Source organism: Rosa chinensis, chromosome 7, assembly GCF_002994745.2.
Source record: "Rosa chinensis cultivar Old Blush chromosome 7, RchiOBHm-V2, whole genome shotgun sequence".
Classification (NCBI taxonomy): Eukaryota; Viridiplantae; Streptophyta; class Magnoliopsida; order Rosales; family Rosaceae; genus Rosa; species Rosa chinensis.
This window is the reverse complement of record NC_037094.1, coordinates 54080363-54108180: the sequence shown is the minus strand read 5'-3', so window position 1 is coordinate 54108180 and position 27818 is coordinate 54080363. Positions and strand designations below refer to the sequence as shown.

At 39.1% G+C, this 27818-nt stretch overlaps 1 long non-coding RNA gene across 1 annotated transcript; it reads right to left on the bottom strand.

The window, feature by feature from the left end:
• Nucleotides 1-10872: 10872 nt before the first annotated feature.
• Nucleotides 10873-11401, bottom strand: LOC112180106. The gene is made up of 3 exons (XR_002928074.2): nucleotides 11198-11401; nucleotides 11026-11103; nucleotides 10873-10924 (listed from the first exon to the last, which is right to left on the bottom strand). It is a non-coding gene; the product is annotated as an uncharacterized LOC112180106 (long non-coding RNA).
• Between the last annotated feature and the right edge of the window lie 16417 nt (nucleotides 11402-27818).

Here is a 27818-nt window from a genome sequence, read left to right as displayed (position 1 = left end):
GCAATGGCCTGTGTGCCAGTCATTGCACCTTGTGTGCCTGTTTTGCTCTAGGTAGGCGGCGAGTTCCTTGCACTTGAAAATGGTCGCTGCCTCTTAGTAGTAGAGGGAAATTAAGTGTCACTGGATGTAATGTCCAGTGGCATTATGATGGGAAAGCTATGCGTATGGTAGTTATGCTTTGCTACAGTCGGGTTGCAGATCAAGTTATCTTTCCGTTGTATCACCGCTACTTTATAGCAGTTAAAGCAAATAGAGTCGCCAGTAGAGCGCTCTTTGTTAGTTAGTGCTTTGTTGAGTACAAGCATTTAGTAGAGACTCAGGATAGTATTTCAGGATGTTCTACTTATTGTAATCAGGGGTTTAGGCTCAAAGTCCCCCCCCCCTTGTATTCGACAGTTTCTTTAATTAAGGCTATCACGGCTTGAGGGCTGCCGCACCGCCCTTTTCTCAAAAAAAATTAAGTCTGAATATGTGAAGCATTCAATTTGGTTTCAACACAGATAAAGATTCATGGGGAGGGAGGGAGGGAGGTGATAATCATGGCAGCTAAGATGAGCTAGGGTTTACAAAGATCACACAGAAATTGAGAGAGAAGAGTCGAGAGAAAGATTAGGAGCTACACTTCAATTAACCAAGCTTTCGTTACAGGAAAATGAGAGAGCTCAGCTATTTATACTACATAGCTAACCAACTAACTAATACAGCTGGAAAGAATGGAAATCCAATTAAGGTTCCAAATCCTATTAAGCTTCACAATCCTATTAAGCTTCACAGATTCTATTAAGCTTCCAAATCCTATTAAGTCTAATAACAGATTCTGTTAAAAAGACTAACAGCAAGGTCAGCATGATTTTACATCATGGTCAACACCCTCCCTCAAGCTCAGTTAGGGTGACTAGTCTGAGATTGACACAGTGAGTTCGAAATATAGGTGAGGCTAACCCCTTTGTCAGTACATCTGCAGTTTGTTCTGTAGTGGAGACATACTCAAGACGAAGATCATTGTGTTGACCATGTTCACGGACAAAATGAAAATCATTGTCCAAATGCTTGATCTTAGAATGGAACACTGGATTGGATGCCAATGCTAGAGCAGACAAGTTGTCACACTTAAGTAAAGGAGCACAAGGAACTCGAATCTTCAAATCACACAGAAGATGTCTAAGCCAACTAATTTCAGCTGCAGTATTGGCCAGACTCCTATACTCTAACTCCGTAGAACTTCTGGAGACACTACCTTGTTTCTTAGACTGCCAAGACACAGGACATAGACCAAGATAGACAACAAAGCCAGTAGTAGATCGTTTATGTATCACTTCTCCAGCCCAATCAGCATCACAAAATGCCTTGATATTCACAGCATCATGCAAAGCACCACAAGAACTATAAAAGATACCCTTATCAAGTGTTCCCTTCAACTATCTTAAAATTCGTTTAACAGCAGCATAATGTATATCTGTAGGGCTTGTCATGAACTGACATACAGTATTAACTGCATATGCTATGTCTGGACGAGTGAAAGTTAAGTATTGTGAAGCTCCTACTATACTCTTGTACATAGTGGGGTCCTTAAGAAGTGTACCTTGATTTGATGTCATCTGAGAGTGAGGAAGACAAGGTGAGGTGCAAGACCTAACAGACTTCATTCCTGTTTTAGCAAGCAAATCTCTGGCATACTTAGATTGACTAAGTAAGATGCCTTGTTGAACTTTGGTGACTTCTAAACCAAGGAAATATGACAATGAACCAAGATCCTTCATGTCAAACACCATGCTTAACTCAGAGATGACTTCATGAATACCAGCAGTATATGAACCAGTAATGACTATATCATCCACATATACTAATAATGCAACCAGTTCTGCAGATGAATGTCTTACAAACAAGCTTGGATCAGAGTGAGAAAACTGAAAACCTAAGCTTGGTAGAAAACTGGTAAATTTCTCATTCCAAGCTCTTGGAGCTTGTTTCAAGCCATAAAGAGATTGTCGTAGTAAGTAGACATGAATGGGATATTGAGGATCAACAAAACCTTGCGGCTGAGACATATAGACTTCTTCTTTTAGTTCCCCATGCAGAAAAGCATTCTTGACATCTAACTGCCTCAATTCCCAACCATTCCTAGCAGCAATTGCAAGTAAAACTCTCACAGTACTATGTCTAACCACAGGACTAAAAGTTTCCTCATAATCTAGCCCCTTAGCTTGACTAAATCCTTGAGCTACTAACCTTGCTTTATATCTAGAAATACTGCCATCAGGATTTTCCTTGATTTTGTATATCCATTTGCTTCCTACAATATTTCTATTTTGTGGACAGGGAACAAGAGTCCATGTACCTTTCTTCTGTAAAACCTCAATCTCTTCCAACATTGCTTAATCCCACTCACTTTTACTAGAAGCTGCTCTAAATGATTTTGGTTCAACAATTTCACTTATATCAGACACAGCAGTAAATCCACTAAAGAATGGAAGCTCAGTGTATAGTTTTTGTTGAGCAACTGCATAATAGCAGTAAAAGTCCTCAAAACTTTTCTGCTTGACAATGCCATTCTTGGCCCTAGTCATCATGGAGTGGTCATTATAGTTTTGGTGAACTATGAAATTAAGTTCTTGAGGAAGATTATGATCTAGATTTCCACCAAACTGCAAAGCATTTACTTCATTTTTATTAAGTGCAGAAATATCACCTGTCACAGTATCTGTAGACTCAACATTGTTCAATGTATGATGAGGGACTTCTTCAGCAATACCAGGACTAATCTCAATATGCTCAACCATTTGATTCACATTATCAGCATCAGTGAGATTTTCACTTGTACTCTCAGAGACATCAACATCTGAATGACTATAATTATCAAAACCTGCAGAGTCATTACCAGAATTATTTTCTTCAACTTCATGAATTCCTGCTACATCTTCAAGGTCATGAGTGTCATTATTTGATTCATGAACCCATATATTTTCTGCACAAGTTGTCCTATCAGCATTAGTAGTGGCCACATAGTCTGTGTTAGTACCATTGCTAGAAAAGGGCAGGCCTGCTGTTGAAGTAGATGTATTGATACTAAGAGTAGTATCTAAATTTTCATTTTGTAATGTTGAAGTAGATGGGACAAGCACCCAGGGATGAAGAGTAGTGAGTGAGGAAGAAGATGGAAAGAAAGTAACAGGATCAATGGGAGATGGCTCAGGTGGAGATGAAGAAAGAAAGGGAAAAACATTCTCATCATGAATGACAAGCCTAGACATCCCAAGTTTATTTCTAGAAATACTATAGCAAAAGACTCCTTTGTATCCTAGAGCATATCCTAAAAAGACACACTGTGTGGTTCTAGGATCTAAGTTGTCATGAGCATAAGGTCTGAGATAGGGATAGCAAGAAGAACCAAAGATTTTCAGCTAAGAGATATCTGGAGGTTTATGAAATAGAAGCTCATATGGTGATGACATGTTTAAGGATTTGCTAGGCATTCTGTTTATAAGATAGCAAGAATGAGCAACACTGTGGAACCAAAACTGTTTAGGGACACCAGCTGTGGACAATAATGATATTGCAGTTTCTACTATATATCTATTTTTTCTCTCAGCAACTCCATTTTGCTAAGGAGTGTGAGGGCAAGTGATTTGATGTAAAATGTCTTTGGATGAGAAAAAATTATGAAAAGCTTTACTATTGAATTCACCACCACCATCTGTTTGAAATTGCTTAATTGTAGAACTGAACTGAGTTTCCACAAAGGCACAAAAATGCACAAATTTGGCAAGAACATCAGATTTATTAGTAAGTGGAAAAATCCACACAAACTTGGTACAATCATCTATGAAAGTAACATAGTATCTATATCCCTCAATGGATAAGCATGGAGCTGGTCCCCATACATCAGAATGCACCTTGGTAAAGGGCACAGATGTTGTTATCACAGAATCACTAAAAGGAAGTCTGCGCATCTTTCCTTCTAAACAATAAGAACACAAAGACCTAGAGGCTGAACTAGGTTCTTTTATTTGTGAACTAGACAACATTTTAGACATGACAAGTTGGGAAGGATGACCTAATCTTTGATGCCATACTGGAAATGATGATGATGAGCTGACAAAAGTAGATGGAGATGGCTGGGATATGGATGATACTGGTGGAGACTTGAAGAGAAATAAACCTTCCTCACTACTCTTTCCTTGGTAGAGAACTGTTTTGGATGCCTTGTCCTGCACAGCAATATTAGCCTCATCAAGAGTTATAAAACAACCATTGTCTCTGCATAGTTTGGTGAAAGATAACAAATTCATAGCTAAGTCTGGAACATGCAGAACTTGTTTCAATTGTAAGACATGATCAGCAGGTTTAATGCAACTAGAGCCAGTGCATGCCACATTCAAACCTGTACCATTACCAATGGTTATCTTGTTGTCAGAAGAATATGGTTGAGCAATTGTGAGATTTCTCAGTTCTGAAGTCATGTGGTGAGTTGCTCCAGAGTCTCTTATTATTGGATGAAGAAGCACCACTGCTAGGATGAAAACCACCAGGAAAACAAGAGCTGGATGATCCATTAGATACCAGACATCCTCCTCCTTGAGTTTGATGAAACACACCATTAACACTACCTGTTGATTGAGCAGTTAGAGCAACCAGAGAAGCAGGAGGATCAGAACCTTGATAAGCAAAGTTGGTTCTATGAGAACAGTTCAAAGCAACATGTCCTTTGAGGCCACATATTTGGCAGGTGGGAATAGACAAAGATGGATGTCCCTCAGGAACATTAGTTCTGTAAAAACAGTTAGCAGCTGTGTGACCTTTCTTAGAAAAAATTTGACATTCAGGAGATGGTACATTGCTTGAAGGCTTGAATTGTGACTGAGAAGTTTGTTGAGGTTTGTATTCAGGGTTCTGATAGCAAGTACTTGTAAGATGACCATGTTTGCCACATATTTGGCATTTATGAACACGAAAGCATGTGTCCACAGTATGACCCTTTTTACCACATAGAGAACACTCAACACCATTCCCATTATATTTAACATCTTTATTTTTCCCTCCGCCCTTGTTATCCCAGCCTCTACTACTTCCATCTCTTTCTCCAGTCCTTGTCTCACCTCCTTGAGCTACCATAGCACTCATGGTAGACAAAAGAGAAAAGCTTCCTTCAAGTCTTCTTTCTGCAGCAAGCAATTGAGACCTCAAATCTCGAAGAGAAATAGGTGTTTCTCTGCCTTCAACAACAGTTCTAACAGTGGAGTATTCATCAGGGAGACCATTCAAGATGACAATGATGATGTCTTCATCTGGAATAGAAACTCCTACTGATAAGAGCTGATCTCGAGCATTCTTAACACGTTGCAGATACTTCTCAATTGTCTCACTCCCCTTGCGAAGTGTTTGTAACTCAGTTTTAAGCTGCATTATACTCACTCTTAACACAGCAGAAAAACATTCTTGAAGAGCAATCCAAGTTTGTCTAGAAGTTTTGCAACCTATTATCACATCTACAATATCTTCATCCAAAGTGGCCATGAGTAGGCTAAGAAGAGCCATGTCTGTCTGCTTCCATGCTCTATAGGCTGTAGTTTCTTCCTTAGTGACTTCACCTTCAGAAGTAAGAACATATCGAGGAGGGGCAACTTCTGAGACATCATAAAAACCAAACAATCCATTTCCAGCAAGTGTAGATTGGAACTGAAAACTCCATTTGATGAAGTTTCTTTCTCCAAGTCGCATAGTTATGATACTCAGTAAAGAATGAACATCATAGTGAGAAAGACTAGGAGTAGTTACACCTTGAGGAGCCATCTGTAACCTTTATGTTTTACTGCAAAGAGATCTTACTGAATAAAGTTCTGTTTGTAGCAACTTGCAGTAGTACACTTCAAGAACAGTACTACAAAAAATGCGTCACACAACGGTGGAAATCTGTTGTGTGATTTGTGACATGTCTGTCGTCCATCTCGGTGTTGTGTGATGAGCACACTCCAACAACGATGAATAACCGCTGTGTGTATATGATAGACACAACGCTTCAGTTATAACCGTTGCACCGATTCTGCGCATGCCAACGCCAGAAATTGGATGCGGCGTATTCAATCGTTGCTTCGATAGTGGTCAGACAACAGAAGTAAGTATGAACCGTTGTTGGTTAACTTCTCACACAACAGAAAAATGACACTCAGACAACGAAAGTAATACCATACTGTTATTGGTTAACTTCTCATACAACAGAAAAATATAGGAACCGTTGTGTGATTTTACATTGGACAACTGATACCTATTTATTCTGCTGTGTGAGTATTAATGAGACGACAAAATTTTATAGGTACCATTGTGTGATTAAAATTGATTTGTTGTGTGATTAACGATATATGCGTATTCATACAACGTAATGTAATTGACTGTTGTTTGATTACTTTCGGTTCTGTAACTGAAATATTTGCTAAAAAATAATGCACAATATAAGATTTAGACATTGGAATACTCTAATTCAACCATCTAATGTACCAAAAGAGCTAGCATATGTCAACTACCAAAAAAACTAGCATTTGTCAATCGTCTATACATTCATGTATCCAGAAGGCATTCTAGCTAGTTTGATAGCTGCTGCATTCTAGCTAATTACATTGAAAGATAGCAAAAGCTGATGCAATCAAATAGTAGCGATCGATAGAAACTTTCCCACTAACGTTCGCCTAAACTTGCATAGTGTAGTGCCAAGGCAGCAGCACCTAGTGTGTCTGGTGGAGCATCTAACAGCTTGTCCGCTAGTTCCAACTTCTTTTTCAGAATGATCTCTAAGCTTACTTGACTTGAGCTGCTCTAACCTTTACACTTCAATCTCAACCTGCAGAAAGAAAGTTAATACTATTAATTAGCTCATATAGAATAGAGAACTCTAATTTTTGTATAGTATTACTTGCATAGTAAGTACTTGGTAACCAAGGTAGTTCTAGCTTTACTGAGACCAAGGAAAACAAGTAGTGCTTAAAATCTAGTTGGGAAAGTGATGCTGTTTATGTTAGCTAAAGTATTCAATCTTTTAAGAATGTTAGGAAATATGCAAATTGCTTTGGGATATATAGCATCTTGACAGCATACTGTGCATTTTTCTTAATTTTGCATCATGATATTCAGTAGAACCACCGAGTGAAGGTCTATTTAGCTTTGTGCTTTAAAGATTTAGCACATACTCATGTGGGCATCAATGAAATAACTGAAAATCCTATATTCGCAAAAAAATATACCACCGGAGATATCAATATCTTTAAAGATTGCAGTAAAACAGAATTTTCTTAAAACATTAGAGTTTTGAATAAACAATTGAAGATATGCTTAACCCATCAATATTGCAGTGATCTTTAAAAGATAATGTATTCAACTAAACATGCTAGAGGGAAACAGTGTACACCTAGGATGTTATGTATACTCCTGAGACAATTGAAATGTATATTTGATATTATATGTTAATCCATAATACAGAACTGTGATTGAATTATGTCTAATATAGTGTACTTAATTTTTTCTAGCTAAACCAGCATTGTTTTAGGTTAACATAAACAAAAAGAATGCAACAACACAATGAATGAAACATTTTATCATAGTTAACATGCTCAATACCAACAAACTTGAGCATGTAGTAAACTCAGTTTGCATACTTTAATTTATAATGCATTCCACATGATTCCAAAAGATTATAAACTTTTGTTTGACCACAAAATGACCAACCGAGCTGGAAAACATCATATAGTTTTAACCCTCTAACAATTTCATATTTGACAAAAACTGTGAGTGAAAGATAAAAAGTAAGACTAAATATTCAAGGACTTAGCCTGAACATCTCTCTTTCACAGAGAAATAATTTTAGTAAGGCATACAGGCAATTATTATTTGATATAGTAATTGACAAACCCAAAAAGTGGTTGAACCACTCATTCAATTGACAACCTGTTTATGCCTCAATATCTTCCTAGCTGACACATAACGTGGGTTTCTTCTCCAGAAGTCATTCTTTGTACATCCAATCAAGAATGTGGCAGGCAACAACTCACATTACAAAGAATTAATTCCCTACCACAGAACTCATATTTTTGACTTCCCAATCCTAATTCCTAATTATGAATACCAATACGAAATGATAAAGATGTAGGGGGAGGAGTCAAACCTGATCTGCAGGGGCATGATCATCAATGAACGGAGCTGCAAGACTTATCAAAGATGCCTCACCGACTCCAACCAGCCTACAATGGCAAAACCCAGTGATAACTCAGTATCTAGTACAGAGTGATACTAATGATGTAATACAAAGCCAACTAAAAGCTAGCAAAACATAGTGTAAAGATAGTCACACTCACATACTACCACACCCGGCTGTGGCAAATGTCCAAATAGATAACCCAAGTCCAATCAGCCTAAAAGGATTATGGTTGCAGTGCACATGAACTTAAAAATCAAATCGGCTAAATCACATCTCAAATAAATTCACAGCTCATCCAGTTACACAAGTACTCACCTCTTTCCCAAGGATGCAAAGATGGGTGAGGCCATGAGAAGCCCAACCATAAACGCAGATGATAGAACACCATCTTGAAAATTGTTCAATTTAAAATCCCCCCTGTAAGAAGCAAGCCATCTTAAGCCAAATACAGCCAATAAATACAAGAAATCATGTGTAATCAACTTAATGTGAGTACTCTAACATCATAATAATCCTCTTAATATGTAGTAAGATGCAAAACCATCCTACACCAATAACAGCTTAGATAAAAGTTATCTGTGAGAATACCTAAATTACTCACCTCTTTATCAAGTTATCCAGACACGAGATTAACAGCAATCTGGCAAAAGTTTAAAAATTTTGATCACTTTCCAGCTCCATCATCAATGCTGATGATGAAAGATACATAATTAATTAATTTCAAGAAACCCAAGGCACCAAAAAACACCTGCAACTAGTCTATAATGCTGGCTAGAGCTAACAAACAGAAAACATTATGAGTTGAAGTTGTGGAGTCAGAATGTCATCATGAAGAATAGCTTACGAACTAGCCTTGATTGTGGTGATAAAGAACTGTGAGCCATTGGAATCAGGTCCTGTATTCACCATATAAACAGTACCTGCACAGAAGAAGGTAATCAGTAGAAGGTAGTTCACATGAAAGTATTGGCATGAAACTATACCTAAGCGCTGTTCCTCAATAGACCAAATCCTGTACAAAATAGTTTTATTCAATAGACCTTATCCTATGTACTAATAAACCAAGACAATGAAATATCCCAAATTTTAAAACAAGAATTATATGGAGTTGAATCCATCCATAACCAATTGATGAGCTCTTGCAATCAACTTTAAATAACAAGCCTCAGGAGAATGATACAATAGTTAAAGTCCAACAGTAGCATTCTCTTGAATATAATCATGTTCTTACGGATCAAGTGTCTCATGTCACAGCAAACTCTAGATGATGGGATTTTCAGCACATTCTAAGTCATTGTTGAACACATTAAAAGCTTTATTAGATTCATGTTTTGCAATCTAAATTGCTCCTATCAAACTGTAAGAAGCAGTTCCTCTAATAATGCTTCATTCTAAATTGTGATTATGATGGATACATTCTCAAGAATATATATAGAACATATATATATATATAGCTCAATCAATAGAAGGTAAGTTTTCACAAAATGTTTGAATTTGCAAGTCAATTGGTACTTGATGCATGAATTACAGTAACTAAGCAGGACAAAAAGGCTTCATCAACTTTGATCATAATATTTTCTACTGATGGACCTATATGAAGTGGCAATATAAGATGCCTTCTATTGGTTTCAGGTACGACTCTAATTATATTTTGTGAAGGGCACAGGCAAATGAAGTATTCAAACTCAGAAGGGAATTAACAACTAAACCTGAGGTATTGAGTCCAAGAGACTTTGGCAAGCAACTAGTGCATTTTATTTTAAACTTGAATAATTATGAATCCAATATTTCCTCAATCATGGATAAAACTAAACCAATATTTTAATTAAGTAAAGGGAAAAAAACCACAAATGAAGGGGGTTTGTTGATTTTTACCAAAATCGTTCCTACTTTCTCATCCTCCTCAATAAACAAATATATATCATGATCAACCTTCTCCAACTAGTCTCTGATTTCTAAAACTCTAAAGAAGAAACCACAAAAAGGAATATCGGGAAAACCCCCAAAAATAAACAAATAAAGTTAAAACCAACTCCAAAACCCAAAAAATCCCAACAAAAAATCGCCCAGAGTGACAAAACTCTCTAAGACACTTAATCTAACACTCAAGAAGAAAAGAATGGGCTGAAAAGAAAGCATACCAGAAATCAAACACTCAAACAAACAGAAATTCAGTCGCCTAGACTTGTCAATAGTCAGCTCCTACAATCCAATCTCTCTTTTGTATGTAAAGCTTTGAGATTTCTCTATAATCAACAAACCCAGTAAACAAAACATAGCATAGGCAGTAAGCTAGTCAAGCTGCAATTCAATTAATCAAAACATTCAATTCCCATTCAGTCATTCACAGAGGCCAAAACAAGCTACAATTCAATTAATCAAAGCATTCAATTCCCATTTAGTCATTCATAGAGGCCAAAACCAGCTGCAATTCCCTAAACCCTAAACATTCAATTCCCAAAACAGAGGCCAAATATCATTATCTCAAAACAATACAGTAACTCAGTAAGCAAAGTCCAACACAGCTCCAAGCCTCCAACAATCATGAATCAGAAACACCAAAATCCAAAACTTGAGAATGAGATACACAAGTACAAAACATTCACAGTTTGATACTTTGAGACAATGACTCAATGCAAATGCATAGCATTCCAGCAACTTAACAAGACTCACAATGTATTGCAGAATCACCGAGCTTGAACTCCTTGAAGCCTTGAACCCAGAAATCGAACCCAGAAAGCCCTGAAAAGTGTGAACCCAGAAATTGTGAAATTGAAACAATGAAACCCAGAAATTTGATTGAAAGTTTGAAAAATTGAAAGACAAAAACCCATAAATCGAACCAAAGTTTGCTGCTTGAGGAGTGGCTAGACAGCTTGAGGAGGAGTCGAAGAAGCAAACCAAGAGTGAATGAGTGATGACTGGAAAGTGAAAACCCAGAATGAGTTCATGAGATTGTGAGAATCATGATTCCGAATTCGATTGAATCATTGAAAACCCAGAAATTCAAGTTACCAGAAATTCGTTGTCACCGGCGACTCCGACAGTCGGAGAGAGGTTGAGCCGCTGAGAGCCTGAGAATCGTGCAGCCGGACCGCAGAGAAAGGGAGAGACTGAGACTCTGAGTCTCTGAGAGAAAGAGACTGAGAGAGGGCGACTCCAGTTTTGGTTCAAAACGTGAAAATGGCGACTTCGTTCATGATAGGGTTCTGTCTTCGATTCTTCTATTCTTCGATAAATTGGCTTCAGTCTAGAATAAAAGGCTAGAACCCGATATCTAGGTTTTGAGAGAGGTTAAGAGTGATTGAGAGTGTTTTGACTTGGGCTAGAAAGTTTTGATAGTGATTTAGAGTTCTGATAGTGATCGAGAGGGAAAGAAGGTTTCTGGGTTCTTTTCTTTTCTTTCTCTCGACAGATAGCTAGGTTTGGTGAGAATATTTGTCTAGGTTTGGTAAGACTTGAGTACTTCAATAAATTTGTCAAAGAAGAGTTAAGTTCATCATACAACAGATAATTAAACAACTGTCGTAGGAGAGTATACAATGTCAAAGTAGGGAGGGAAATTTGGCTGCCTTGCTAGGTTTGGGCGAAGCAATTCAAATAGATTTGAGCCTTCACACAACAGAATGCCCACAATCTGTTGTGCCATTTTTTATATCACACACTCCATATACCTAGTAGAAGGTGTCAAATTTTTACAACATTGCCGCCCACTCAAAATTTGGCGCAGAATTTGGCACCCCGTTCTAGTCCTACAACAGAAACAACTACACCGTTGTAGCATGCAAAATTCTTACAACCGATGAAACATAATTATGTTGTGTGATTAAATTGGTGAACTTGTCTTGGGAGGGGATTTTGAGTTCAGTGATGGCGGGATATCTGCCGCTAAATTTTGTGTCATTTAGACAACAGAACATGCATAATTGTGTTGTGTGATAGAACTCTGAAGAAAAAGTCATCAATTTGGTACCATTCCCACAACAGAACTTGATTAACACCGTCGTACAATGGAGTTCACGTTATCAAACGACAGTAAACTTTTAATCTCTTGTCTGATGGGTGTTGTGTGATGCAGTTTTTGTAGTAGTGTTACTTGAATCAAAGAAACTCAGAATCACACACAGTAGAGAGAAATCAGCTCAAAAATTTATTTTGCTCACTAATTGCTTCAATTTCGACACAGATATCACATATGGATAGCAGTTTTGCTCAATAATCTTGAAGTATGCACAGTTTGCAATGAGATTTTGCTCGAGAATTGTTCTATAGGCTCCAATTTTACTCTGATTTGCTCTATATACTCCAAATTTGCTATAAGGCTAAAATACACAAAGATTTTGCTCAAGAATTGCTCTAAATGCTCCAAGTTTACTCCGATTTGCTTTGATTTACTCTAGATACCTCAAATTTTTTTACTAGAAAGCTCAAACTCATAAAGTTCATAGTCCTAAGAAACAAGATCAAGATCGAATCACCTGAGGAGAAGATGAAGACCAAAACCAAGCTTCGATGAAGATCAAAGCCACAAATCCAAGAGTTGAAGATGAAGATGATCAAACTGCAACTCGCACCAGAATTGAAGCTGAATCTGAGTATACAAGTGATAGAGAATCAATTAACCTTGAGTGCAGAAGCATGACTCAAAGGTCCAGGAGCTATGGAGCTCTGATACCATGATAGCCATGGCAGCTGAGATGAGCTAGGGTTTACAAAGATCACACAGAAATTGAGAGAGAAGAGTCGAGAGAAAGATTAGGAGCTACACTTCAATTAACCAAGCTTTCGTTACAGGAAAATGAGAGAGCTCAGCTATTTATACTACATAGCTAACTAACTAAATAATACAGCTGGAAAAAATGGAAATCCAATTAAGGTTCCAAATCCTATTAAGCTTCACAATCCTATTAAGCTTTACAATCCTATTAAGCTTCACATATTCTATTAAGCTTCCTAATCCTATTAAATCTAATAACAGATTCTGTTAAAAAGACTAACAGCAAGGTCAGCACGATTTTACATCATGGTCAACAGGAGGGAGGGAGGGGGAGAGAGAGAGAGCTAACTGTACAATGAATAAATGAATGAAATTTGCACAGTGAATTAATTACCTATGCAAAACAAAAAACAAACATAAAAACGATGATGTAGGTTTTTTTACAACACTACACTCTCTACACATAACTAAAAACAAAAAAAAACGATGATGTAGGTTTTTTTTACAACACTACACTCTACACATGCTATGTACTAATCAGTTACAGATTGACTAATTTGCATGGCAGAAATATTTCCTTCAATTCGCCGGACGACGTTCTCTATGTTCCTGACTGTAACCAAGGTCTCCCTGAGATCCCTAGTCTTCTGCAGTTCCAGTACATGCAAGAGTGAGTGTAGCGATATGTCCAGTTGATCAAGCTGGTTGGTGTATCTGTACCTTTTGCAGAAACTCCAGGGACCAACCTTGGAGCACTTTCGGACCAAATCTTCGCCCTCCTCCAGTTTTGCCTTTAAATCCTGTAATTCCTCCATCGGTTGATTCAACACCTTGTTGTATTCCGCTATCTCGTGGATCACTGGTTTCAAGCACTCGAGCGTCAGTTTCACATCTCTGACGTGGTCCTTGAACATGATCATCTTCTCCATCACTGCCATAACGCTGTCGAGCATTTACGATTACAACAGCAAGTGCTGGGGCAATAGCCTGGAGCTAGCTAACCAAGAAAGGAAGAATGAAATGGCAGATTAAGTAGAATTGGAGTGATAGTTGGGATATATTATGGTTCAGCAATTAATACATATAGTGGTTTTGAAGGGGAGAACCTTCGAAGGTTCAAAGAAGTCGAAACCACGTCATTTGAAGCGTCAAGCGTGTTTTGACCGCTAGTGGACTAGGTTTTGATGCTGTGGGTAGACCCCGGTGATACCAACAAAAGAGCGTTTTTCGTTTTTTGGCAAGGATATACCAACAAAAGAGTTTGGTTGGCTGACTTGGCACTTTCTGATCAAGTTCCAGCCACTTGCCTGGGAAACAACAACTACATGGGACTTCCCCGTTGCTTCAACGGCTACATTCTTATTTTTAACTCTAATTACTCGGAACATTAACCGAAATTACAAAAGTGACTGATTAAAATAAAATTCAAATTCCAACATTGTGATGTTGTAAGGAAAAGATGTAGGTCTGTTCTGTAGCGGAGACTTACTCAAGCAAAGCGTCAAATGATTGATTTTTTTAAATTTGTTTATTTCAGTGAAGTCGCACCAAATATGATCTAAGTTATTTTTTTAATTAAATAGAGGATTAGACGATATTAGTTTTTTTGCAACAACCGATTTTGGGTGACTAGCACCCACCCACAATCTCGAAAGAAAAAGGGTCATCGCAACCGGGAACCCATTGCCTGTCTCTATATTTTATTATTAATAAAAGAAAAGAAATCACAAGAAGATAGAGGGAGACAAGAACCAAAACTTCTCTGAGAACAAAATGAAATAAAGTACTTAAGGTGAGAACTGGGTTAAAATAGTTACAAATTGATGAATAGAGCAATCATGCAGTAGAAACCACATTTGCATGAAATCTATCAAGCATATCAAAATTAGCTAATACGAAAATTTGATAAACCTTGCAGATTGTTAACAAAGGCAACTGAAGCACAAGGAGGGCAAGAGTCACACCAATAATGCCCCTCATGATCCACTCCATAGTTAGCTAAGCAGTCAGCCACTTGATTCACTTCTCGATAAATATATGAAAACCAAATCTGCATAGAGGAGAAAATGGTACAACAATTGACCCAATCAACACTTAGACACCAAGGGACTGAGCAATTTTTATTGGCAAGAAAGTGAATTGCTACTGCTGAATTACACTCAATCCAGAGAGAACCACGAACCCAATCTAATTCTAACTTAATTTTTCTTTCACCACTTGAAAGTATTTTGGTAAGTTTAAAATTTTGGAGCATGGAAAAAGTTATCTATGTTGAAGGAAAACCTAATTTGTGTTTAGCCCAAACTCTAGGTTACTTGACCTAGTGGTAATAGGATTTAATTAGAAGGATCTAGAATCCTAATCAATGTAGAATTACTTTCCTTGTATGATTGAGATTCTATGCATTGTAATCCTCTATATAAAGAGGCCCCTATTATCAATGAGAATACACAGCAAATTCCTCTCAAATTCAGTTTCTCTACAACACGTTATCAGCACGAAGCCCTAACCCTGAAACAAATAGCCAAACCCCGATTCAAGAAGCTAAAAACCTTGAATCTGAATACAAATCGTTGAAGCCTTTTCTGCCTCCACCTCACACGTTAAAGGAATCAATCTCAGGAGTCCAGAACCGGCGGCCCAACCCCAAGAACCTGCCGGAAACTTACCGAACCGGCCACCGGAAGCTCCATACATCTCGCAGCAAATATCCCACCGGTTCACCATCTTCCGGACCTTCAAATTTCACCAAATTTTGATACCATAAGCCCATTGATATGAAGTTTCAGGAACCGGAAGAAAATTTGCAAAAACCGGCCTAAAAAGGCGTGAACCGGCCACTTGAGCTGCTGCATCTTGAACCGGAAGAAAAGAAAAGAAAAGAAAAAGAGAAAGCAAAAGAGGCCTAGAAGCCCAAGCCCAAGTCCACTGCCACGTCAGCAACAGGGACCCACTGCCACGTCAGCATTTGTCAACGGTCAACTGTCAAAGGTCAACAGTCAACGGTCAACGGCCGGTCAACCCTTCCCGTGACTTTTTCGGCCACTTTCCGGTAACTTTTTTCCGATCAGCTACAGTAACTCCGGGCTGCTACAGTAACTTTCAGGCTGATACAGTAACTTTTCCGGCGACATTTTTTTTTCGACCATCTTTTTAAGGTAAACTTTTCTAAAAGTTCCCGTTTTTGAAGTTTTTTTTCATTCTTTTCTTCTTTTCTCGGGGACTTGCAACCTCCCTTCTTCTACCCCCCTTTCTTCTTCATAGGGGAGACCAAAAGCCGAACTGTGGGGGTTCGTGCTCACTCCAAGCTTGGAGCTTGTAGAGTCCTCCAAACTTAGAGTTTGTTGAGAAGAAAACGATCTACCACATACATCGTTATTTCGATCTAATCTAAAACCCCTCTTGGAATCGGATTTTCTTGGAAGCGACTACGCTCAGAAAATTTCTAATTTCTTGGAAGCGACTACGCTCAGAAATTTAATAGTTTTTCGTGGTAGCCTTTTCGCTCCGAAACTAACCCTAATCTTGTGTTGTTTTTCAGGATGAGTTACCTGAACAAGTTGAACTTTGTTCCACTCTAGACAATTGGCGCAGGATACCATAGGTGGGTCCGAGATGTGCGCCAACATCTTAAGGCTGATGGAATTCTGGAAACCATCCAAGAGCCTAGTCAGAACGTGCTCTCAATCGAGCAAGCTACTGCTTTTGAAGCAAAACAAGCTAAAGCCATAATTCTCATGACAAGGCACATGAATGACGCGCTCCAAAATGAATACCTCAATGAGGAAGACCCAAGAAAGCTATGGGTAGAACTTGAGCAGTGATTTGACAACGTTCGTGACTCCCTGCTTCCTGATTTAGAAGGGCGATGGCATAGCCTCCGCTTTTGTGATTTCAAGTCTGTGCTTGATTATAACTCGGAAGCTCTTCGTATCAAGTCTCTGATGGAGTATTGTGGCCAAGCCATAACTGATACGATGTTGATGGAGAAGACTCTCTCTACCTTCCCTGTCTCTGCATTGATGATTTCAAAGAATTATCGGATTGATGTAAATGCAGGACGTATCACAAGGTTTCATGAGCTCATTGGCGCCATGAACGTAGCTGAAAAGCACGATAATATCCTTGTGAAGAACTATAATGCTAGACCCGTGGGAACTAAGCCTATTCCGGAGTCTAACTATAGTCGCGCCCCCAATGGAGGACGCAAGGAGCGAAACCCTAAGGATAGGGACAATTCTAGACGTCCTGGTCCATATGTTCGCCCTAAAGAGGAAGGAAATCGCCAAGAGAGGCGTGCACGGAACCGTAGAGGTCAACGTGTGAAGAGAGAGAGAGGCGGAGCCTCCGACCATGGTGGTAACACCACCAAGAGGATAGGTCGTCCAAATCGCGCCCCAATGGCGCCTCGATCAAGGGAGCCTGACCATAATGATGTTTGTTTTCGATGTGGATCAACTGAACATTGGGCCAAAACATGTACCGCACCCCAGAATGTTGCAAACGCATACAAGACGTATCGTGAAGCAAGGGAAGCAAATTACATGGCACAAGAAGATCAAGATGGTGATCTAGATCTAAGGGTGGAAGACTACAAGGATCAAGACCCAGAAATTGGCGATTTTGATTAAGTCTTTTTATTTTCCAAGAGATGTAGGCGATTGCCATATTACTTTTTATTGGATTAGATTTTCTTTGATCATAGAAACAATGATGTATTCCGTTGGCTTATGAATAAAATTTCAAGTTCTTTTCATTATGACTCAATTTTGATTCTGAGCATATTACTTTGTGACTACGATGGCTGGACCATCAATATTAATTCAAGGACATGGAATAACCCAAGTTCCACTTGCCAAATGGCACCTTGATTACAGTTGTCACAAAAACTCTCTACGCTCTTAGGGCAAATAGTACCCTATGAATAGCCAACGAATCCCATGCGAAAATGCATGTAGAGAACGGAAATGAGTTCCTTTGCATTACCTCTAATGATTGCGAACAAAGACGCATCTTAGAGAAGTTTATGTGTCTCTCTAGTGGACTTTTTGTCACTATTCGAGCTATTAAATCCAATAAAGCTATGAGAGAAGATCTCTTGGATTTAGACACATATTGGCTTTGTCACGACAGGATAGATCAACCTAGTCATGATATGATGATCCGTCTACAAAAGACTTCACACGGACATCTTTTCTCTCGAGCGAAACGAAGCATGAATCAACAGTTGATTCTTAGACTAAGTGTGACCGACGTTACTGCCTAGGGCACCTCCTCCGTCCACCACTAGCCTAGGGCTGGCGTAGTCCCTATCCATGACTCCATGGATGGCGTCCATCATGGTGATGGCGCCCTAGGTGATGCTGCAATCACCAACTTGCTTCAAAATAGCGTTTCAGACGCTCAGGCCTAACCAAAATTCTCATTGGTTGCTTCTAAAGCCTCTCGCTCGTTTTACTAAGCCTGTTTCTTAAGGAAATTAGGACTGAGACCATCCTATGCAAAGGATATGACATTACTCATTCTGTTCTTACAAAGAATCCGTAGAGATTTTGTGGATTGATTCAACCAACTTGCGGACGCTTAAATATTTCATGATGTTGGTTGACACGCAAACACGCTGGTCACGTGTTGGGCCATTGTCCACCTATAAATGCTACTTATGCTAGACTCCTAGCACATATCATATGACAATGGGCTCGCTCCCCAAATCATCCTATTCAGCCAGTTAGATTTGACTATGCTAGTGAGTTTACATCGCAGACTTTCGATGGCTATTGCAATAGGTTTGATGTTGGACATCACATTCCCATGTACACACCCAATTGGTCTCGCGGAAACGACTACGATGGTAGTCTAAACATTGGTAATGCGCACCAATCTTCTTATATCCGTTTAGGGTGATGCAATATCGCATGCAGCTATGCTAATTCGTCTACGACCTACTGCCACTCAATGTACCTCTGCGTTACAGCTAGTGACTGGGTACACGTCTTTTGTACTTACGCACATTTGAGTGAGTCATTTATGTGCCAATTGCGCCGCCACAGCGCTTTATGATGGATCCTTACAGACGAATGGGCAACTACGTTGGATTTGAGCTTCCAACAATCGTCCGCCACTTAAATGCCCTTGTTAGGCGATCTTCTTACCGCTGGATTTGCGGGTTGTCACTTTGATGAGACAGTCTTCCCGTCGTTAAGGGGAGATAAGAACACGAATGTTCAAAATGAACGACAGGAATTGTTGTAGTCTGTCCCCACTATGTCTCATCTTGATCCCTATTAAAGTGACGAGATCACACAAATATGCTGCAAACATGCCTGCAAGGAAGGACGTCCCTACGAGAGGACGTAGCGCCACCCTACACGGAGGTAGGCATGGCGCCAATGCCAAAGAGAGTGGCACTCTGGCGTTACATGCCATGGCCCCAGCTAGGATGCGTGGGAGGCCCGTGAGTTCGAAGGATACTTTGGCACATTCCAATCCTTTGATCATCAAGACTCAAAATCCGTCTCATGAGAATCTTCTGGGTTATGGTTATCGTTGGGGGACGCCTCAACGTCAGAACCTATTCCTGAGAATATAGAGCTCTATGAAACTTACACTAGTGTACATGAGACGTGGGATGGAAACTCCATCATAATTGATGATGTAGTTACCCATTTTGTTGCGCATGAGTTTGCTGAGTCCGATGATATCAAACCACGCTCCGTTGATGAATGAATGCCAACGTAGAGAGTTTTTGGCCTAAATGGAAAGATGCGATTCAGGTTAAGATGGATTCTCTAACGAAGAGGAAGGTTTTCGAGCTAGAGATGCCAACACCTCCTAACATAGAGCCTGCTGACTAATGGGTCTTCGTTAGAAAGCGTAGTGAGAAAAAGAGATGGTAATCTCGCCTTATGGGGCAAGACTTCTCACAAAACGCCCTGGAATCAACTACGATGAGACATATTCTCTCGTAATGGATGTCATTGCACTCCATTACCCTGTCAGTTTGGTAGTTTCCGAATAACTGAACATGCAGCTTACAAATATGGTCACTACGTATCTCTATAGGGATCTAGATACGGAATATACATGAAGGTTCATGGTGAACTTCATTTACCCAAGTCAAGTGGCTCTAGACCATGGAGCGCGTTTACAAAGGGGTTGAAACGCTCACTAAAGTGACTACTTGATTGGGAAGGGATATGCCCACGCGTTTCTATGACAAGTTTCAGATTCTATCGCGGTTCATGTTGGACATGATCTTCATTAGAAGCCCTTAAAGAGTTAAGGGAAACCGCTGAACACTTGAAATCTGAGTTCGAGATGAAGGATTTTGGGAGAACACGATTATGTCTCGGTTTGGAACTTGAGCATCGTGTCGATAGATGCTTAGGCATTTTGACAAGGTCAAGCCTTCAAGCACCCCCATGATCGTCTGTAGTCTTGATCCTGAAAAGGATCCTCTTCGTCAAAAGGATGATGACGAAGATGTGCTAGAGGAGGAAGTGCCTCACTTAGTACAATAGGCGCATTATTGTACTAATCTAAATGCACAAGACCGGACATCTCATATGTTGTGAACTTGTTAGCTAGATATAGCTCTGCGCCAACACGACGCCATTGGATTGGTGTAAAAGATATCTTTCGATATTAGAGATGTACGATTGATATGGGCTTGTTCTATCACTACGAAGAGATGATGGATTCGGACCCATCACACACCAGAAACGCCGCCAACGCTGGCCTGCGTTCTCTATCGCCATTCCAAAACGACATGTGTTTTGGAAGGTTTTGCTGATGTTAGGTATCTGTCTGACCCACACAATGGTCATTCCCAATCCGGTTAAGTGTTCACCATGGGAAAAGACCGTGACATCTTGGAGGTCTACATAATAGACCCTAGTCGCTATATCTTCGAACAATGCAGAGATCATTGCTCTTCACGAAGTGGTTCGTGAATGTATATGGATTGGATCCATAATTACGCATGTTCGAACAATTGTGGTTTGAAGTCTACCACAGATGAGCCTACGAGCATTTAGGATAATGCTACTTGTTTTGAACAAATAAGGCAAGGCTACACCAAAAGCGACAACATCAAACATAATCAGCAACAACAGACACTCCTCGAGATCAAAGTGAACTAGGTTCGATCTGAGGACAGTGAGGCAGACTTGTTTACTAAGTCATTGCCCAATACCACGTTCGAGAAACATGTGGCAAGAATTGGCTTGCGGAAATTATCTGAACTCCCATGATCGTAGTCATCAGGGGGAGGTGCAGACATCAGGGGGAGATGTCTACATCTTCGTCTCGAATCGTGAAGGGTGTGTTGTGCTCTTTTTCCCCTTCGACCGAGGTTATTTTTGTCCCACTAGGTTTTTGTTACTCGGCAAGGTTTTTAACGAGGCAACGAGAGAAGCACCGCGTTTGGGCAACACAAGGGGGAGTGTTGAAGGAAAACCTAATTTGTGTTTAGCCCAAACTCTAGGTTACTTGACCTAGTGGTAATATGATTTAATTAGAAGGATCTAGAATCCTAATCAATGTAGAATTACTTTCCTTGTATGATTGAGATTCTATGCATTGTAATCCTCTATATAAAGAGGCCCCTATTATCAATGAGAATACACAACAAATTCCTCTCAAATTCAGTTTCTCTACAACAATCTATTTATTTTAAAAATTTTTCTATTTTTGTTTAATACCCACATCGTACGGATAGGTTAACACCCACATGGCTGCACCACCATCTCATGTTCCGGTAATTGTCAGCACTTCGGCATTGATTGCCACTACTGCTCGAACGACTCCTCCTCCCCTCTTTCACCACTGGGTAACCTGATCGAGTTTATTATAGGAATTTAGGGATGCCTAGTATTGATAATATATTTCAAACAATATTGTTGCAATTGGTAGAAAACCAGAAAAATCAAACTACAATTTCAAATTTTAAATCTCAAATCGGTTTTAAATTTCAATAAGTGTCTAGAAGTGCATGTAGTTTAATTCCACAGAAAGTATGAAGTATAGATGCAACTGAACCGTAAAGACTAAATATAATCTCTAGCAAGATAGTTCCACTTGACCAAATTTCCTGAAGCACTTTCTAAATCTCATTCAAAGGAATGACGTCAAATGTTCAGGTTAATTTAATGTTTGCTTTGCAAAGATATTCTGAACCTTTTGAAATGCCACGTGAGAAGCAAAGCTTGTGTAGTGCAACTGTGGTGGCATTTATGTTCATACGTTAATTTACTACCAGATGTACGTATATTTCTTAATTTATATGCTAGAGGATAGATTCATAGAGAAAATGATTCTTTTTGGGTCATATAGAAATTTTTACTACTCAAGCATACAAAATTTTCCTATTCAAACAAACATAGGTGGAACAGAAAAAGACTTGTAAACGATCCTAGTACACAAAAATTGTCAAAGTATTCAAAAACCACACAAATGCAAGCAATTTCACCCTCTTAACCTCTTTAAGGACATAAATTGCCCAATGTTGGATTTCCAGTTGTTGAATTCCATGATCAGTCTCTAGACTTTGGTTACTAGAAGCAAAAAGAAATTTTTCGTCAGAGCATACCAATTCAAACTGAACATAGGCCAATTCAAACTGAACAAAAGTCAAAATGAACAGTGCTCTAAGCCAGCCTTAATAGGGAGCTCTAAGCCAGTCAAAATGAACTTAATTATATTAAATAGAGAAAAGATCGATTCAAGGGGTACAGCAAACCACTCCAACAACACAGCTAGAAACTAACAAAGTCAGGCGGTTCGAGTGCTGCATCATAGAACAAAATTATAGATAAAGATGGAGACATGCAATTAACCTAATCCAAACGGCACATCCCCATAGAAAGCAACATAATCAGCTGCATGATTAGCTTGTGTGCTGGACTAAGTCTAGCTAACGATAGGGAGAAAAGCAGTAAGAAGCTCCGTAAGCGTCCTTCTTTCATTTGGCGAAGCCAAATTTCGGGTCGTGAATTTTGGAATTAGTACAAGTTGGGATGAATTAAAATAATTAGAGATGGCTCAACTACGTACCAAAAAACAAATGGAAAACTATGTCGGCATGTCGCTACTATGCGGTCTATGCCTTGTACTCTCGAACCTGTTTCACCAAGATCATTTCCCCATAACACCAAGGTCTCTTATTACAGCCTTTTAATAGGACGCCCAATAATTCAATTTATACCTCTTTTGCACTTCATGAAATTAACTTAATTTTGTCTTTGGTGGAGTCTCTAATTAATTAATTATACTTCACCAGATGAGAAGCTAAAAAAGCCAGCTTAGCCGATCGAAGTGTACGTGGTGACATGAGCAATAGTAAAAAGCTCAACACCTCAAATCCAAAGGCGCGAAAGCAAATTGAAGCCCACTAGCCAACTCTTTGAAGACAAATTCGTAGTCTAACTCCAGTTTGTTTTATAAACTAAACCAAGACATTTTTGATGAGGTGTTCTTTAGTACTTCTGGGTATTAAAATTCTAGAGTTTGAATCGTTGGATTAATTCATTGTATGAGATACACCGCAGATATTGACTAATTCTAACTGCTCCCCAACTCTAAAGCTTCAATACTCAGAACATTATAGAATTTTCGATATGTCAAGTGATAAGCATGCAGAAAGTATAGCCAAGTGTATGTGGTGTCATGACCAAGAGCAAGTCACCACCTATCAGTTCCTCCTGCAACTTAATGATCGATGTTTTTCAATAAGAAAAGTAACAGTGAGTTATACTTTAAATTGTGCGTCAACGGTGTACTCATGTTTTGTTCTCATATGCCGTTGGTCCAAAAATCTATTTATGGCCGGTATCTGTCTACCTATTTGCTCATGTTTTCCGAAGGACCGTAAGGTTCAATACAAGGTCCGATGTCTATGATTTTGGGTCTACATTTGAGGGAATCTTAATTGGTGCCGATGATAGGCAACTAGGGTTTATGAGACAATTCTTAGGTTCATCATTGGGGTAAATTGAGCATATTCACCTCTATTGTGATTAATGCATTTTAACTACATAATTTTCTAATCCAACAGTATATTCATGTTGCTAACATCATACAAAGATTAACTCTGTAAAAAATCAATCAAATTGAAGACCTTTCAGTTATTTATTACTATAAAATACATGAACGGTTCATCATAATAGTAGTAAGTGTTGTTAGAACTATCATTTGTTTGATTCAATTAGATAAGTAAACGGTTTCTGATTCAATTGATTTTTTACAGAGATGACATTGAAATACTAATTTAAGATATGGACCGTTAGATGATAAATTTATTGAGGAAAAATATGTTAATCGACAATAAAGGTGAACATGTTCATTCACCTAGAAAGTAAATCTAAGAATTATCCGGGTTTATAGGAAGGTAAGTTTTTAGTGTGTCCAACTGTTAATGAGAGTAAGATGCTCATTCCTTAAAACATGTAAAAAGGCGAATAAATAAGTGTACATATAAGATATATGAAGCATTATTAAACTTACTATAAAATGACTTAATAATGCTTAATATATCTTATATGTACACTTAAAATGAATCTTCATATATCTTATATGTACACTTAATAATGCTTTTTTTGGAGCAAGTATATGATTTGTTTCTAATTGTTATGGGTTCCCATATATAACCTACTATAAAATGACTATTAAGAACAATAATTATACTAAAAAAATATTATATTTATTTTATGTAGACTTTTCAATTCAATAATATTAAATTGTATTCCTTATTATTTTCCTTATCTATTTTCATTTTCCAATTTCACTACATACTCATTAAAGCATTCATTGTAAAAGTAAAATGGGAATTGGAATTGGTCTACTCATTTCATTCATAACCCCTTTATATAGGGATAAGATTACAACGAAAATATCAATTACATTTATGATACTAAATGCTGATTGAGCTGTGATTTGTAGTTGCTTGATTCTCTCTTCGTCTGTTTCTTTGACGAAGGCACATAATGTGCTTTTCCTTTAACACTCCCCCTTGTGCAAAGTCAAAGACGAAATGGTGCATGAGTTGTTGCCTCACTAAAAACCTTGCCAAGTAACAATAAAAACCCTGTGGGACAAAAATAAAACTTGGTCAAAGGAAAAGAGCACAACGCACCTTCTACATTTGAGAATGACATGTGTGTGTTAGACTCCCCCTGACGTCTACACCTCCCCCTGATACTTACATTAATCTAGGGAGCTTGGAAAGTCTTCGCATTCCTATGCTTTTCACATGTTTCTCAAATGTGTCCTTAGGCAATGATTTGGTGAACAAATCTGCCACATTCTCCTCAGACCTTACTTGATTCATTTGAATCTTGAGGAGAGTCTGTTGTTGCTGATTGTAGGACAACTTTGGCGATATGTGTTTTGTGTTATCACCCTTAATATAACCTAGCTTCATCTGTTCGATGTAAGCTGCATTGTGTTCATAAATGCAAGTAGGCTCTTCAGTGGTAGAACTCAAACCACTAGTCCCTCGAATATGTGCAATGATAGTTCTTAACCATACACACTCAAGAACCGCCTCATGTAGAACAATGATCTCTTAGTGGTTCGAGGAGGTAGCCATAAAGGTTTGTTTGGTTGATCTCCAAGATATCGCTGTATTCCCATTGGTAAATACATAACCAGTTTAGGAACGATATGTGGGTCAGATACGTATCCAGCATCAGCAAAACCGACCAAAACGTCATTTGGCGTTTTAGTGTAGTGAGTGGCGTTTTCGCCATCAACATTTCCTTTAGGGATTGCAATTCCATCTGCGGTCCCTCTTGTCTCTCTGTAGGGAAAGAACAGTCCCAAGTCAATGGTTCCTTTTAGATATCAAAAATGTTCTTGATACCATTCCAGTGACGCTGCGTTGGCGCTGAGCTAAATCTAGCTAACAAGTTCACTGAGAATGCAATGTCTGGTCGAGTAAATTGGACTAAGTACAATAATGCGCCTATTGCACTTAGATAGGGAATTTCAGCTCTCAACACTTGTTCGTCATCTTCCTTTGGACGAAATGGATCTTTCCTTGCATCCAAACTTCGACCGATCATGGGAGTGCTAGCAGGATATGCTTTGTCCATATTATATTGCCTGACTTTTGGACATATGCAGACTGGTGGATTAATATTCCACAAACTCGGTGTTTTAGTTCAAGACCTAGATAGAATCGAGTTTTCCCAAGATCCTTCATCTCAAATTCGGATTTCAAGTAGCTCGCGGTTTCTCTTATTTCATCAAGAGTACCAGTTATGACATATACTACTACAATTTGCAAATCCGGAACTTGTTTTCTTTATGAATACGTAGGGGCATAATTCATCGTTCTTATATCCCTTCCCAATCAAGTAGTCACTTAGACTGGTATACCATATCCGTCTGGATTGTTTCAATACGTAAAGTGAGCGTTTCGACTTAATTGCAAACGCACTCTGTGGTTTAGAGTCACTTGACTTGGGTAATATAAGGCCATTAGGCACTTTTCATATATATCTCTGAATCTAGATCCCCATAGAGATATGCAGTAACCACATCCATGAGCTGCATTTCCAGTCCTTTGGAAATTGCTAAGCTAACTAAGTAGCGGAACGTTATAACGTCCATTACGGGAGAGTATGTCTCCTCGTAGTCAATTCCAGGGCGTTGTGAGAAACCTTGCGCCACAAGGCGAGCCTTGTACCTCAGGACTTCATTCTTCTCATTACGCTTTCTGACAAACACTCATTTATGTCCTACAGGCTTTACACTTGGTGGGGTTAGCACTACCTGACCAAATACCTGTCTCTTTGTCAGAGAATCTAATTCTACCTGGATTGTTTCATTCCATTTAGGCCAATCTGCTCTTTGTTGACATTTTGCAACAGAGCGTGGTTCGATATCATCGTGCTCTATAATTCCTTGAGCAACAGTATATATCATCAATGTGTATGGAAGATCTTTCTATCAACTCATACGTACTCTCGTAATCCTTTGAGATTTCTTTGTTCTCTGGAATCATTTCAAACTTCGGAGCGTCCTCCAGTATTGATTCATGGACATAACTATAATCAGAGACAATCTCATGAGAGGGATTCTATACATTGATGATTGGTTTGTGCCTTACTCACCCTCTTCTTCCTTGGGTGAGTGTCAATCGAACCAAGTCACCTCCCCCTCTTCCTTGGGGAGCCACGGCCTCAACCACACCTCCACTAAGTGCGGTTGCAGTGCCTTTATCTGCGGCACCGTGCCCCTTGTTGGGGACTTCTAACCTTGCAGGCACATTTGCAGCTAGTATATGTGATCTCGTCACTTTTACGATATCAGTAAACGCATCAGGCATCGAATCTGCTACGTTCTGAAGATCGATTATTCTTTTCACTTCACTTTCACTTTATGAAGTGCGGGGATCAAGATGAGACAGAGTGGGGACAAACCACGACAATTCCTGTCGTTCCCTTGGAAAATCCTTTTTCCTATCTCCCCCTAACGACGGGAAGACTGTCTCATCAAAGTGACAATCCGCAAATCTAGCGGTAGAGAGATCGCATGTCAAGGGTTCCAAATAGTGGATAATTGTTAGGGATTCGTATCCAACATAAATACTTAATCGTCTCTGAGGACCCGTTTTGGTGCGCTGTGGGGGCGCAATAGGCACATATACTGCTCAACCAAATATGCGTAAGTGTGAAGTGTCAGGCTCATATCCAGTTACCAACTGGTACGCAGAAAATGGTTGGCTAGCTGTGGGTCTTAAACGAATAAGTAAAGTTGCGTGCAATATTGCATAACCCCATGCAGATATAGGCAGGTTGGTGCGCATAACCAATGCCCTAGTCACCATCTGTAGCCTTTTGATGGTGGCTTCTGCGAGACCATTTTGTGTAAGCACATGGGGTACAGGATTCTCTACATCGATCCAAATAGATATGC